The 15,443-nt window shown below is 42.9% G+C and overlaps 1 long non-coding RNA gene across 1 annotated transcript; it reads left to right on the top strand.

Moving 5' to 3' along the window:
* The first annotated feature begins 13,389 nt into the window (after positions 1–13,389).
* Positions 13,390–14,908, top strand: LOC124687233. The gene is made up of 2 exons (XR_006998154.1): positions 13,390–14,504; positions 14,668–14,908. It is a non-coding gene; the product is annotated as an uncharacterized LOC124687233 (long non-coding RNA).
* Positions 14,909–15,443: the final 535 nt, after the last annotated feature.

The following is a 15,443-nucleotide window of genomic DNA, read 5'->3' as shown; positions in this document are numbered from 1 at the left end:
AACACATAGCTTATGACAAGTGAACTTGACACATTATGATGAACTGAACTTCAGGAAAGGGAAAAACTGAACCGAGAAACAAATAAACTAAAGCTGCAGAAAAATGGCGTAACTTAACTCCGGAACACTGGTGCATCACCCCTACTTCATCGTGTAAGTGAACTTCGTCTTTGCCGAATGAGGCATTCCCACGATGAGCAAGTGAACTACTGCATATGTCTAATCCGGAGTTCCAACGAGCCTTGTGCAACACCGGCACAGGACTCTCCTGCTCCACCTCATGCCCTGCTACATCCACACACGGCGGGTCCATGGTGTCCTCACTTGCCCGCAACACGGGAGGAACTTCGGATATAATAACTGAACTTTCATCTACAAGCAACGTGAACTTGCAGCAAAATTGTTTACACTAGTCAATTCACGGAGCGGAACTTCAGAATAGAGCCAACCAAAAATAAAGAAGTGTATCGGTTACATTTTTCTCTGTTTTTTACAGAACGTGAAGTCCCTCCTTCGGCCTAATTGAACCGCTCGCTTGTCAAAAATTACCGTCTACTAAAACAAAATAAACTTCCTACAATTTTGAGTGCTTTGGCGAGAAGGCTTAGTCTATGATACAAAAAAAGTATGTCAAGAACTGCCATTACCTATTAACCATAATAGTATAATACAAGCTGCAATGTTTCATTCCTGTGTTTTATCAAAACTCCACTCGCTTTTCCACCTCTCTCGGATCTTATAGGCTTACAAATATCAAAAAATGGAGTATCCAAAAGCATTCAGAAAATGTATTTTGTGAAGATACACCCGCACATACGAGATGCAATGAAGTAACTTCTTGAAATCGGAAAGTTAACTTCGAAACGAATGTTGTGTGTTGCAATTATCCAAACTTTGCCTAAACAGAATGCTACTACTCCCTACATATAATGTAAAAAATCTAACACAATTCATAGACATCATTGTTAGCTCTGAGCTCCTCAACAAACGAAATGTATAAATATACTAGTAGACAGTGGTAGATGGTCAAGAGCAAACGAAATACTAGATAATGCTTTATACATCAAAACAAGATTGCTCTGAGCTCCTCAGCAATATGCATTTTTTTTCAAATGAACTTCATTTTATTTGCGGAGTGAACTTCACTTTTACAAAAGTGAACTCACCATTACCATTTAGTTTGTTTCATAATAAAATGAAATGAACTTTCACGGTGTGCAAATTGAGCTTCCCATTATGTCCGAAGTGAACTTCCCAAAAAAAGTGAAGATGGTTTGATTATATTTGAACCCCAATGCGGCAGCCAGGTGCTCGGTCAGCCCCAAGAAGACCTACACAGATCTGCTACGGAATGAAGTGTGAACTTCCAGAAATGAAGATAAATTATCACGAATATTGAACAGAAATATCAAATTTATCCATCTCGCACTTCCCGAATGCAAATAATGCACTTCCAAGAAAGAAAATAAAAATATGGAGGCGAGCTATACTTTTTATTTAATTCATGTTTGTGGTTTTAACTAAAAAGGTAGACAAAATAAACTTCCCGATAATAAAGATGAACTTCCCTTTCCGAATAATGTGAACTATACTAGTCCATACTTAGGTTCGACAAGCGAACTTGCATTTTAAATAAAAGCGAACTTCACAGTCTATGAAACAATAAATTTCCAAAAAACAAATGAGTAAACTTCATATGTGAAATAGGTTAAATTGTTTTATGTGCTGCAATCGTCTAACATTTGCTCAAATACAAAGCTAGCAAACAATCTTTATGTGAAAATTCATACAAGGCAGCAGTTAAGAAATATAGTGCAACACCAACGAGTAGTTCGAAGCATTACAACCTCACCAACAATTCTAAAATCAACCAGCAAGCAAAATCAATCCAAACATGAAGTGAACTTATAGCCCGAACGAGAGTGTTGCCACCATGGAAACAGATTAAGGGAGACGGAAGCCGGACTAGCAGTTGTGGACGCACTAATTAAGAAGAAATAAAAGAGAAACATGGGACAACATAAGCGAACTTCCTCCATGTTGCCCCTGTAGTATCGCTGTTGTCTCCAGGCGAAAATGGACCGGCGACGTACGTTGTATCGGTGTAATTATTATATTTGGACCAGTATGGGAAGGCTATGGTCAGGACTAGAAGAGACATAAAACAAATACAAAGACCACAACACGTTTCTACTTACTCTCACTAGGTATTCACTTCAATTATTTATCCTATAATAATACCATGTGTTGATTCAGTCAAAGAAAATGAAGTTATTGGAGCTGCCTACTGCTCCATGTGTTGTTTTGGCCATCTATCCAGCTATGCATATTAGAGGAGGCAACGTCCCATGTCGCATCAATGTTTTTATGCTAAACTTTCTAATGTGGGCTTTAACAAAAAAAAATTGGACAAAGCGAACTTCCATTAAAAAAACAAGTAAACTTCATGTGTGGACGAGGTAATTAACTTGGAATGAACCCTGCCAACAATAGAGCAGAACTTCTATTAAATATTTAATGTTAAGATGAAAATAAATGGCAAGTGCACTCGTATAAACCAAACGAATGAACTTCCTAAAACTAACAAGTGACCCGAGAGCATTTTCTGCTATCTTTTTAACAGGAAAGTGAACTCCCTATTTTGGCCTAATTGAGCTGCTCATAATTAACATGTGAACCGCTCAATGCTGTAAATAAACAAGCAAGTATGACCAAGAATAAAACCACATGCAGCAATAGAATTTCGCATAGCAAGAACCATAGTCGACAATGCGAGGAGCGAGGCTGACCCGGGCATGAGAGTCCAGCTATTCTTCACACTTCAAATGGTTAGGACTCCCTGCGGCTGCATGGAAGCCTTCCTAGTCGTGGGCCGCACATCACGGATGGAGGCTTCAAACTACGAAGTAAAAAGAAAGACGTCATAGTTATAAGTCTATTTGGTTCAGGTCTTTCTCTGGTAAGAAACTACACAAATCGAGGAATAACACTCGACTAGATAACTTCTTCAATTGGAGGGCTCCATGTGCGTCCTGATAGAACTATTTTTCAATCCAAAGTGAACTTCCTCTATTATTTGGACGGAAGAAGGTAAAGTTACAAAAAGAAGAGCACATCTTTTATTTTACATACAATGAACTACCTATTTTATCCTATGTGCACTTCCAGACATATACTTTGTATTATTACATGGCACTGCATAACAATCATTTTTTAGTGTAATAATCCTTGAGAATAATAGATGCAGATTCATGCTGCTCCTCTTGCTAAAGAGGTTCATTTTAATGTGCGGGATACTTCAGACCCTAGATAGGTTGTTCCAATGTTGTTAAATCAAATTATCGCACAAATTTTAGAAGAAAATATATGACAGTCACATGGGGGAATTTGCTCGTGCACCTGCCATGTAACCATCTACATATGAATTCAAACAGGGGCACTTTTGAGTGCCTACCGGCAGCATAACATCAAAAAGCTTTTAGCAAGACATCAAAGAGCAGGTAACCAAACTTGGTCGGGAACGTTGTGGTTGCACTTCCCGGCAAAAAGAATTGAACATCACAACCGCACATGCATTTTTCATCTTACAAAAATGAACTTCGTGCAAGTACCAAGTGAGCTTCCGAACGAAGTTTCGGTGAAGTTCAAAAATATTTTCGCGAAATGGGCTTCATATATGTATAAATAGAACTTCCGCGCAATTAAAGTTCAAGTACTCTTAGTGAATTAATATTCAGAATAGTACCTTGATCATATAGTAACCATAAGAACTAGAAAGCTACCTCGAGAATCAGAATAGTACCCACAACCTGCGGGTGCTGCGCTTCAAGTTGGACTCCCGCCATGGTTCCTGGCGAAATCTAGCGATGAGCGCTAGTGAACTCCCCATAGGTGTCATAAGTGCACTGCCTGTAATTAATTTTAGAGATGATTTATTTGTAACATAAAATAAATGGAGATAACTCCTTGCATAACAATTGTTAAACTATCCAAAATAGCAGCAGTTAATTCATATCAGCGAGGTCACCGGTTCGGTTCAGCGACTGGAGCAAGTCGGAAATAGCACCCAACGGTGCAGGCACTCCTAGCGGTGGCTCTCTTGGTGGACCAGATGCAAAAAAATTATGAAATTAGTTTGTGTGATGTAATTATCTAAACTTTGGCGAATATAAATCACGAATACACCATTTGTATAAAAATCTCAGCACACACTGCAGCTGTATTCAGAAGTTTAAGCATCGCCGACAATTCTACATCAACTAGCAGGAAATGGTTTTATCCAAAAAAAGTAACTAAAGCAATCCTACGGAGAGGCGAACTCCCTCACGAAAGAAATGCACACCGTGCAGGTGCACCCATGATATACCGGCTAAAAGAAAAGGAACAGAGTCATCCATCCAACAGTGTAAGAAGTGAATAACCTGAAGTATTTAAAAGCCAACTACAGGCATTAGGACGAGCTGAACTTCTAGACTTCACGCATTAGTTCAGGGAAAGAAGGAAGTGAAACAGCGTGCGGGATAGGAGCCGCACCCACGGCCCAAAAGCAGAATAGGGGCAGCCACAAAGGCAGGCGTCGTGCATCCAGCAACAACACAGATGGCCAGGGATGGTCGTTGCTCGCGCAAGTACCACGGGGGTTCAGAAAGGCTCCGGGGCATGTGGACGAGGAGGGAAGGGTGGGCTATGCCGGTGTGCTCCAGATCGGGCCAGGGGAAGGTGAACTCCTAGCAGTGGAGGGGCGCCAGCGGATGTGGCGTGGAGGTAATCCGGCCAGAGATCCATCGGATCCATCCGGGAAGAAGGGGGCGGGGGGGCTACCAGGGAAGGGGAGCGCATGAGGCAGAGTGGAGAACCTGTCGGTGCGCGCGGCAGGGCATCGCCGGGCGGGATGCGCGCGATTTGGAGGCGAATTTGGCGGCGCCGGGACGGATGCCCTCATCCTAGAAGGGGAGGGCGGCGCGGGGTGCACGGTGGCCTGCCAACGCAGCGCAGAAGGTGGTTGAGGGAGTGTGGCCCGCCGCGGGGCATGGGTGGTCGGGGAGGTGGCTCGCTGACCCGCCGGCGGCACGCCGGAGCTCGTGGAAGGGGCACAGGCGGGCGACTGGGTCGCGTGGGGGTTGACGAGCGTTGGGGGGCGTTTGGGTCAGCCCGAGGTGGTTCCGCGTGGGCGGTGGTACCTGCTTTTCTCGGGCGTTCAGATGGGACGGTTTTGGGATAAGAAACTAAAGCGGGAATAGGGGGTTCGAGAATAGCTATTCTAGAACCCCTCTTAAGGGGGGTTCGAGAATAGTCCAGCTCTCTCTCTCTCTCTCTCTCTATATATATATATATATATATATATATATATATATATATATATATAATATTCATGCTACACCCGGGTGTAGTTACTCCCACGTGTGTTTCACACAATTTAGGTAGTATCTATCATACCGAAGAGTATATACATGTAGTATGAAGTATATAAGAATATTTTGGTAGTATATATACTATTTTGTAGGTAGTATGTATACTTTTTTACGTACACTATTTTTTACGTATAAATATGCATGTATTTTGTATATATAGTGCAAACTATGGGTGTATTTAATTTTTTTTCACCAAAGTTGGTATGGAGTATCTTAGATATAGTGTACAAACGTACTCAAACAAATAAAGTATGTTATATACTTCCGTATGGTAGTATATGAGACGTGGGTGTAGTTACACCCAGGAGTAGGAAGTATTTATCCTATATATATATATATATATATATATATATATATATATATATAAAATACTTCCTACTCCTGGGTGTAGTTACACCCATGTCTAATATACTACCATACGGAAGTATATACCATACTTTATCGGTTTGAGTATGTTCGTATATTGTATCTAAGATACTCCAAACTAAGTTTGGTGAAAAAAAATTAAATGAGCCCATGGTTTGCACTATATATCCGAAATACATGCATATTTATACGTAAAGAAAGAGTGTACGTAAAAAAATGTACATGCTACCTACAAAGTAGTATATATACTACTAAAATATACTTATATACTCCATACTACATGTATACACTCTTCGGTATGATAGATACTATCTAGATTATGTAAAACACACGTGGGAGTAACTACACCCGGGTGTAGTATGAATATGCCTATATATATATATATATATACTTCCTACCCCTGGGTGTAGTTACACCCATATCTAATATAGTACCATATAGAAGTATGTAAGATATTTTATCGGTTTGAGTATGTTCTTACACTATATCTAAGATATTCTAAACCAAGTTTGGTGAAAAAAATGCAAGTGAGTATGTAGTTTGCACTATATATCTGAAATACTTGCATATGTATACGTAAAAAATAAGTCTACGTAAAAAAATGTACATACTGCCTAAAAAGTATTATATATACTACCAAAATAGTTTTATATACTTCATACTACATGTACATACTCTCCAGTATGATAGATACTCTATAGACTATGAGAAACACGCGTGGGTGTAACTACACCCGGGTGTACTATGAATATGTATTTTCTTGCGCAGAGGATATCCAGTATTGAAATTAACCAATCTAACATTTTTTACTTACCTTTAGACCATAGGTTTACTCTGATGGCCAATGCAGCCTTCAAGTCCAGTAAAAGAAGAAATTTGTAAAAGTGTCAATGTGGTTAGCCTAGAACAGAAGAAACAATTAGAAACCCATTAAATTTATAGTTGAAGAAAACTGAAATTACTAAGAGTGATCAAGTGGATGAGCAGCCAATTGGATTTTGATACAATCTAGAAGCAAAAGGAAACTACCGAAAAACGGATGTGCTATAGGATATCATAGTTTAATGTTATTAGATCATTTAAACTTTTACTAGTGAGCTTATCTTAGAATTATCTCTCGAGAATAGGGATGTGATGGGTGTATTTTTCTACGCACTGGTAAATATTTGTACCCAGTGGATCCAACGGCATCATTCGGAGTGACGTTTACAGTTGGTTGAATATTATTTCGATCAGATTTGTTGTTCCCTTGTATCATGTAGCTCTTCACTTTCTTCAATGTTGTTGCAATCCATACATTTATAATTCTTCGAACGAACGATGTTGCATCTACAATAGTTTGGGGCAACTGAGAGGTTGTTTGTTATGATTTAGCGTTGGTATTTATGTATTTTGGTGCTCAAATTCAGATGATTGTTTGACCGTGTTGGCAAGCGGTTATATGGCAGCACTAAAGTAATGCTAGATGTTATCTTGCCTCTCACGTGCAAAAAAAAAACTATTATTTTGTGTTCCAACTCTTAATTAGCAAGTTAAATGAAATTGTAAGTGTCGGAAGTACATGGTCACTATCCTTATAGTCATTTGAGAAGCAATGTAAATAACCTCAAGCATACGGGATTTTTTTTCCTCCATAAAACTTATTTAGGCAAGTTACAAAATTGTGATATGCCATATCTGTATGTGCATGTCCATCGGATGAAGCCTGGTGATCAGGGGGATACGTGAGCACCCCTTCTCAGCTCGACACGTGTCTAACTACACACATCGACGCGGTCCAGCGCGTCGAGTGGAAGGGCGGAGAGACGCGGGGAAGGTGCACGGCGACGCGCTTGGCCGGGGAGACACTGGCGCGACCTCAGATGCGCGAGGTGGAGGCCGGCGAGGTGGAGGTGGAGGCCGGCGAGGTAGTGGCCGTTAGTGAGTGGCCGTTAGTGGTCGTTAGTGAGTAGCAGAATCCAACGGTGGTAGACCAAATCCAACGGTGATAACCGGGTGCTCACGTATCCCCCTGATCACCAAATCCACTCTCACATGTCTATTCTGTTTACCACCAACAACAGGCATATGATTTTTTTTCACTAAACTTAAAATGCATTAATCCATTTTATGGTCAATATAGAAATTAAGAAGCTTAGCACATGAAAGGCAACCAGTTTTTCTTTTGTACTCAGTCTTAAAAAATCATACGACACGGATGTGAGTGCAACTGTGCAGTATCAGTCTTTATGTTTGTTTGATTGAACTAGAATGAGTGACATATGTTCTTCTAAGTGATTTATGTATGATTTTTCAGATGTCTCAGCATGTGGTCCGTGCTACCTTAGTGACTGAAAATGTAGTTGCTGGAGAGGGTGTTGCTACACCATCTACTACTTTTATACTACAAAGAAAACAACACCTAGAAGTTCAGATCCAGTAACAAATGTTTCTGAGAATAGGAGCAAGAAGACAGCGCTACCAAGGTCAGTTGCATGGCGATTCTTCAATATTTTTATTTATTAAAGTTTAACTCAAAAGGAAATTGATCCCTTCTTTACCATCAAGGGTGAGGGCAATAGAACACAAACAAAGTTGAAACTTTCGGCAAAGTGGTGATTGTAATGGATTTTGCACACTATCTTCCTTTGACCGGCTGCATATATAAATAGCTCTTGCTGATATGGTACTCATTGATGAGCTATATTGTGAAGTTGTAGAGGCTGAAAGTTTCAAATATAATCAAGGTTAACTGTTAGAAGGGGTAGTTTTCAGCTCAACATGGAAGGGAAAGTGGAACTAAACTAATTTCTGAAATACACAAGTTTTTTCTTAACCAGACACATGGATCATGTAGAAATCAACAGACGTGTAGTATTTTGTTATTTACAGAAGGAATGGTAAATTGTTTGTCCTACTATGCTCTAATCTTTAGTCCCTGTTATGGGCTATATATGACGGCCTAACTGTTATAGCTATTTAATACTTTGTAGATCATTGGTTAAGAAACCTCTTACTTGGTAGTATATTTAAGTTGAAACTATTATATGGTTTGTTAATTGAAGAATGCACAAATAAAAAACTCTTTCTTCAAGTGCAACCATGACATGTGGAGTACTAATTATGAGGTGCATCTTTTCCCGGTAAACCTTAGTGTTGATGTGTTCCTGTTGATTTACAGGCTCATGAATATGAGCACTAAGATATGGTGTCGAGATTCACGGTCCCAAGATTATTATTTGCTCGTGAAATTTGCAGCTTTTAAGCAAGATATTACAGTCAAAATTTTAATTTCCCGTTTCAACTTATGTCATAGGTTGTTTTTGCTCATAGCACACCTGAACCAATTTTATTGCCCACTAAATTATTTTGTTTAACTTTAAGCTAGACGAGTGTAGCCTTCTGTAGTCCATCTATCTGATTCAGTTTCCAATTTTTATTTTTCCTTGCAATTTGCTACATGTTTCAAAACAGTTACAATTTGTTTTGTTAACTTATTTAGGTCACCTCTGCATGTTCCTGTTGTTGGATTATCACTTCTCTTTCACAACAGATCAACTAAAGGATATGTAAATTGGTAAATATGAGTATTTTATCTCACCCGTTGTGAGGATCTGGTAGCAGACTGAAGTCGCCAATCATGAGGAGTTCATACCACAGCTAGCGTACTAAAGTTCGTTGCCTTTGAAATAATGAGCTAATGTATTTCTTTTACTTTCCCTATTTGTTATGATTAAATATACTTACTCTATTGTATAGTATTATATTTCATAACAATGTATTGCATCAATTGTACACTTGTTTAGTCACGGTTTATATGATACAGTTTGTAGGAAATCAAATAATTCATATCTAGCTACCAAGAAAAGTTTCATGCGTGCATTTTCATAACCAAGAAACCAACTTTGGAATCAAATCCAACACTTGCTGGGTTAAATGGTATTCATGTACTATGGTGAGTGGGTTCAAGAGTATTCCATGTCATTTATTAGATCTCGGTGCACTTGGCAATGTATTTTCATACTTAGAAATGATTACAATTTATTTCATAGTAATCTACGGCGATATATTTCATAGTAATCTATGACACAGAAAAACGTTGCATAGGTGAAGCCAAAGGGCACACATCAAGCAAAAAAAATTAAACGAGAATATGAAGGAACGGCGCAACAAAGCGCGCAAGGTCCATCTAGTAGTCATTGCAAGTTGAATGAGTTTACTGAGTAGTACTTGCTTGAGCTAAAAATGCCATCTTGGCTGTACTTGTCGGTGTCTGTTTGAGCCTAAGTTTTCAGTAAACGTTAAGCTTGGAGTTTTCGACCTTTATTTCCACCGCCGTAGGTAGACCTTTATCTCCTACCGTTGCTTGGGCCTGAGATGCCACTAGTCAAAACAACCATCGAAGTTTGTGGCCTTGCTCTCTCCAGTTGTGCACATAAGGGTTCTTGGGGGCGCCGGAAAAAAAGCCTAGCCTGAGAGCATCTCTAGTCGCGTCCCCAAAAGCTATTTGGGGCGCGCCGGACAAAAAAACGGTTTCAGCCGTGTTCCCCAAAGCCGATTTTTTGTCCGGCGCGTCCCGATACGGTGTCCGGCGTTCCGAGCCCATTTTCGCCCCACAGGGGACGCTCCGGGCACGCCAGACACAACGAAAAGCGAGGCGGGCTCCCACATGTCGGCGAGTATTTGCATAAACCGTTGATTCGCGCCTCTTTTTTTTTCTCGTCGCTCCTTCCTTCCCGCGCCTCCCACCCCTCCACCGCCGCTAGATTTCCCGGCCGTTTCGGCGTCTGATCTCTTCTGAGAGTCGGCACCGTCGTCGCGGCTGGCGCTCCCGCCGGTCGTTCCGCCGCCGCCGCTCGCCATCACGTCCCAGAACGCGGCGTCAAATCCGCCCCACCCCCGCGCACACAAGGTTCTCGACGACTTGCAAGGTAGGCGCGATTGGCCGCTGTTCGTTGCATCGTCTGCCTCGGCGTAATTTTAACCATTGATTTTTCTTTAGACATGGATAGCGACGATGAGATGCTTGCCCTACTGTTGGAGGACGAGCAAGCCTTCGACGACGACCTGCGAGAGCATTTGCTGATCATCGCGTCCCTCCAGGACATGGTTGACGCCGAGGTGGAGAAGAGGAAGAGGCCGCGCCGCGGAGGATCAAGGCCGGGGAGAAAGAAGTCCAAGCCCCGACAGAGAATGGAGGGGCATACCATGCTGCACAACGACTACTTTGTAGATAGTGCAACACATGAAGACAATTTTCGGTGCCGGTACAGGATGAGCAAGGGTCTGTTCATGAATATCCTCCACGGCGTTCGAGAGTTCGACCCCTACTTCAAGCTCAAGCTCGACGTTGTAGGTGTTGTCGGGTTCTCGTCCATTCAGAAGTGCACCGCCGCCATGAGGATGCTTGCATACGGAGCACCTGCCGATACACAGGACGACTACCTTCGCATGAGTGAGTCTACTTCCATTGAGTGCATGTACAAGTTTTGCCGAGCTGTGTGGGAAAGTTTGGCAAATACTACTTGAGAGGGCCAACTGAGGAAGAGACTGCAAGGATCATGGCACGCTGCCAGAGGATTTCCTAGAATTCTTGGAAGCATCGATTGCATGCACTGATCATGGAAGAACTGCACGTTTGCTTGGCAAGGTATATACAAAGGGGGCGTCATCGATATTGCAGTGTGGTGCTTGAAGCTGTGGCAGATTATGACCTGTGGATTTGGCATTCTTTTTTTAGCATGGCGGGATCACACAATGACATCAACGTGTTACAACAGTCTCCGGTGTTCAGCAGACTAGTGGAAGGGCATGCTCCACCATGCAACTATGAGGTCAATGGCCACCAATGTACCAAAGGCTATTATCTAGCCGATGGTATATATCCAAAATGGGCCACTTTTGTCAAAACAATCTCGAATCCAGCAGGTCTGAAGAATTCCCACTTTGCTACGCGACAGGAGGCTTGCAGGAAGGATGTCGAGCGGGCATTTGGTGTGCTTCAAGCACACTTTGCCATTGTCCGGTACCCTGCTCTAAGTGTTGGAGATATGCCCAAGAGGCAATAATAAAAGTGGTTATTATATATCTTTATGTTTATGATAAATGTTTATATACCATGCTATAATTGTATTAACCGAAACATTGATACGTGTGTGATATGTAAACAACAAAGAGTCCCTAGTATGCCTCTTAAACTAGCTTGTTGATTAATAGATGATTAGTTTCATAATCATGAACATTGGATGTTATTAATAACAAGGTTATATCATTATATGAATGATGTAATGGACACACCCAATTAAGCATAGCATAAGATCACGTCATTAAGTTATTTGCTATAAGCTTTCGATACATAGTTACCTAGTCCTTATGACCATGAGATCATGTAAATCACTTATACCTAGGAAAGGTACTTTGATTACACCAAACGCCACTGCGTAAATGAGTGGTTATAAAGGTGGGATTAAGTATCCGGAAAGTATGAGTTGAGGCATATGGATCAACAGTGGGATTTGTCCATCCCGGTGACGGATAGATATACTCTGGGCCCTCTCGGTGGAATGTCGTCTAATGTCTTGCAAGCATATGAATAAGTTCATAAGAGACCACATACCACGGTACGAGTAAAGAGTACTTGTCAGGAGACGAGGTTGAACAAGGTATGAAGTGATACCGATGATCAAACCTCGGACAAGTAAAATATCGCGTGACAAAGGGAATTGGTATCGTATGTGTATGGTTCATTCGATCACTAAAGTCATCGTTGAATATGTGGGAGCCATTATGGATCTCCGGATCCCGCTATTGGTTATTGGTCGGAGTAAGTACTCAACCATGTCCGCATAGTTCACGAACCGTAGGGTGACACACTTAAAGTTGGATGTTGAAATGGTAGAACTTGAATATGGAATGGAGTTCGAATATTTGTTCGGAGTCCGGATGAGATCCGGACATCACGAGGAGTCCCGGAATGGTCGGAGAATAAGATTCATATATAGGAAGTCATTTGATAAGATTTAAAATGATCCGGAAGGTTCATGGAAGGTTCAGAAAGTCGGAAGAAACCACTAAGGAAGGCGGAGTCCCGGAGGGACTCCACCTCCCATGGACGGCCAACCCTAAGGGGGAGGAGTCCCAAGTGGACTCCCCTAAGGCCTCGTTCGGTTATCCCCTTCCCCGCCGGGATCCTTGCCTTATCCCGGTCAACACCCGTGGATCGGTCCGCCCAGGGATTGATCCCCGTCCCGATAAATATGTGCGTTCGGTTAAACCCCGTGGGGATTCCAGCCCGGGCCAAACCCTGCCTATCCCTGCCATTCCACCGGGGAAAAAAAACTCGTCTCCCGACGCGTGGACCGATTCCCGAACTGTTCGTCCAAAAAGAAAAGCTTTGTCTCCCTCTTCTCCAGCGACACATGGCGACATGGGGCGGCGGAGGCGGCGCCGGCGGCGCCGGCGCAACGACGTGGATGAAATCGACGCCGGCGCCACAACTAGGAGGAAGCCGACGGAGGCGCAGTCCTCCACGTCCGTCGCGAGGTCCAGAGGTTCTCGCGCGACCCATAGGCGCACGGCGGCAGCGCAACTACCCATAGGCGCAGCCGCGCAGGCGGTGGCGCGATCTGGAGGTGTCCTCGGAGACAAGGCGGTACAGGAGAACGTACCCACGACTTTGACGGTGGCCTTCTCGCAGTTAAGGCTCTGCTCATCCCTTACTTCCCCTCTCCCCGTCTTATTAGGGTTTCTGCAAGTTCTTGATTTAGGATGGAGAAATCGTGTGCTCAGTGTTGCAACTCACGAAATTGATTTATGTTGTGCCTGTGATTTTTGGGTTTGAGATTGCGAGGTCGATCTATTGTTTAAAATTTGCACCTCTAGAAAGGTTTGGACAGAGGAGTTATCAAGACAGCAATTGTCAGTTTGTCACCTGTTCGCCAATAGTTTCAGACTTTCAGTAGTACAGTCAGTGTAGACATCTATTCCATATTGCACCTCATTGGCCAAATTGATAGTTTTGATTCTAACTTTCTCGAACCTGGTAGCTTTCATATGCCAGTGAGCAGATTGTGCACAGCAGTCCTGCGGAGAGATAATTCCCAGCCATCAATATTCAGTTGGATAAGTACTTCTGGTCAACAACACTGGATTATCTAATGCTAACTTTCTCGAACCTCTGAACACCTGTGAGTGATGCCTCTTTAAAAACGAATGGTTTGCTTACCCTGCTGAGAGAACGTGATCGGGCTGAGCAGGCCGGCCGACGACACCTTGTCTTTCCCTCTGCATCTCTCTTCCCTATTTCTCTGGCTTTTCTAGCTTCTCACTTGAATGCTGTGTTCCTCTACAGATATTCTTTGACATTGCATTGCAGGTGTTCAAGCATAGATTCCAGATTTTGTCAACAACTTGGGCCCCGTAATTGCTTTCTCAATTAGCTTTTAGCTTCTTACATGATGTTATACTATTATCAGTTGTTTGACCCTTCATTGTGTGTAGCGGCGTCGCCAGCAGCACTACCGTGCATGCCCTGTTGCCGGGTACACTTTACCTCCCATCCCTCTCCTTAGTTTATCTTCTCTCATGTGCAACAACCTTCTATCCTAGTACAGATGCAGCTTGGGGGTTGGCGGTTGCGGCGTGGAGTACTCCGGGGGCGACACTACCATGGTGGGTCATCCATCCAGCAAGAGGAAGAAGGTGCAAGCGCCGCCGTCCGCTGGATCCCATTCGTGATCCCTCGCCCAGGTGAGGCCGTCTCCCTGTGTCTGCTGTCCTTCGTCCCTCGCCCAGGTGTGGCAGTTCATATGCTTTTCTGATAATGCGTAGCATATATGTGCTGAAATGGTCATTTATTTCTATTTGTAAGTCCACAATTTTGTTGTCATTTAGCACTATTGGATTTTTGCAGGATGTGGTTGAAACATTAACCATGGAGGCAATTTCCGACCTTACTGTTCGTGAAGGATGTTAAGAAGCTCGGCACCGTCGTTAGTGTCCACATGTTGTATCCGCGTGGGTTGACTGAACTTTGTGTTGATTCAGTATAGAGCTCTGAACTTCAGATATTGCCACCCTAGATGCTCTAAAATTTCTTGTGTTCTACGGTCACTTGTTGTGTGTGAAGTTTAGATCTGATCGTCTTATAAAAATCAATATACGCCACTTAATTATTATGCTGGTTGCCTTGTAGAAATGGAGTTGTAGTTGCTCCTAGCTGTTCTTTTTTTTCAACTTCCTGCTGTTATTGCTGACAGTTCTGCAGCTTACTGCTGAATCTTAGTGTAGCGCTATAAATGGCAGGGATTAACCGAATGCGTATTTAAGTGACATGGTTTACATCCTGGCAGAACTTGTCCCCCGAGGGGATTTGGGTGGACGGAAATGGATCACCCAATTCCTCGCTGGAATACATCCACTAGGGGATCGGATCCGCTCCAACCGAACGAGGCCTAAGGGGGCCGGCCACCCCCCCCACATGGAAGGGGGAATCCCACCCCAAGTGGGATTCCCACCTTGGGTAGGTTTTCCTATCACATGGAAGGTTTTGGGTTCGGGTCTTATTCGGAGACTTGTAGTCCAACACTTGGGGCTTCCACCTATATAATGAGGGGCCAAGGGGAGGGAGCCGGCCACCCCAAGACCACAAGGTGGCCGCACCCCCTAGTGGCCGGCGCCCCCCTCTCC

This window comes from Lolium rigidum, chromosome 2 (genome assembly GCF_022539505.1).
Source record: "Lolium rigidum isolate FL_2022 chromosome 2, APGP_CSIRO_Lrig_0.1, whole genome shotgun sequence".
Classification (NCBI taxonomy): domain Eukaryota; kingdom Viridiplantae; phylum Streptophyta; class Magnoliopsida; order Poales; family Poaceae; genus Lolium; species Lolium rigidum.
This window is presented reverse-complemented; position numbering and strand designations above follow the sequence as displayed.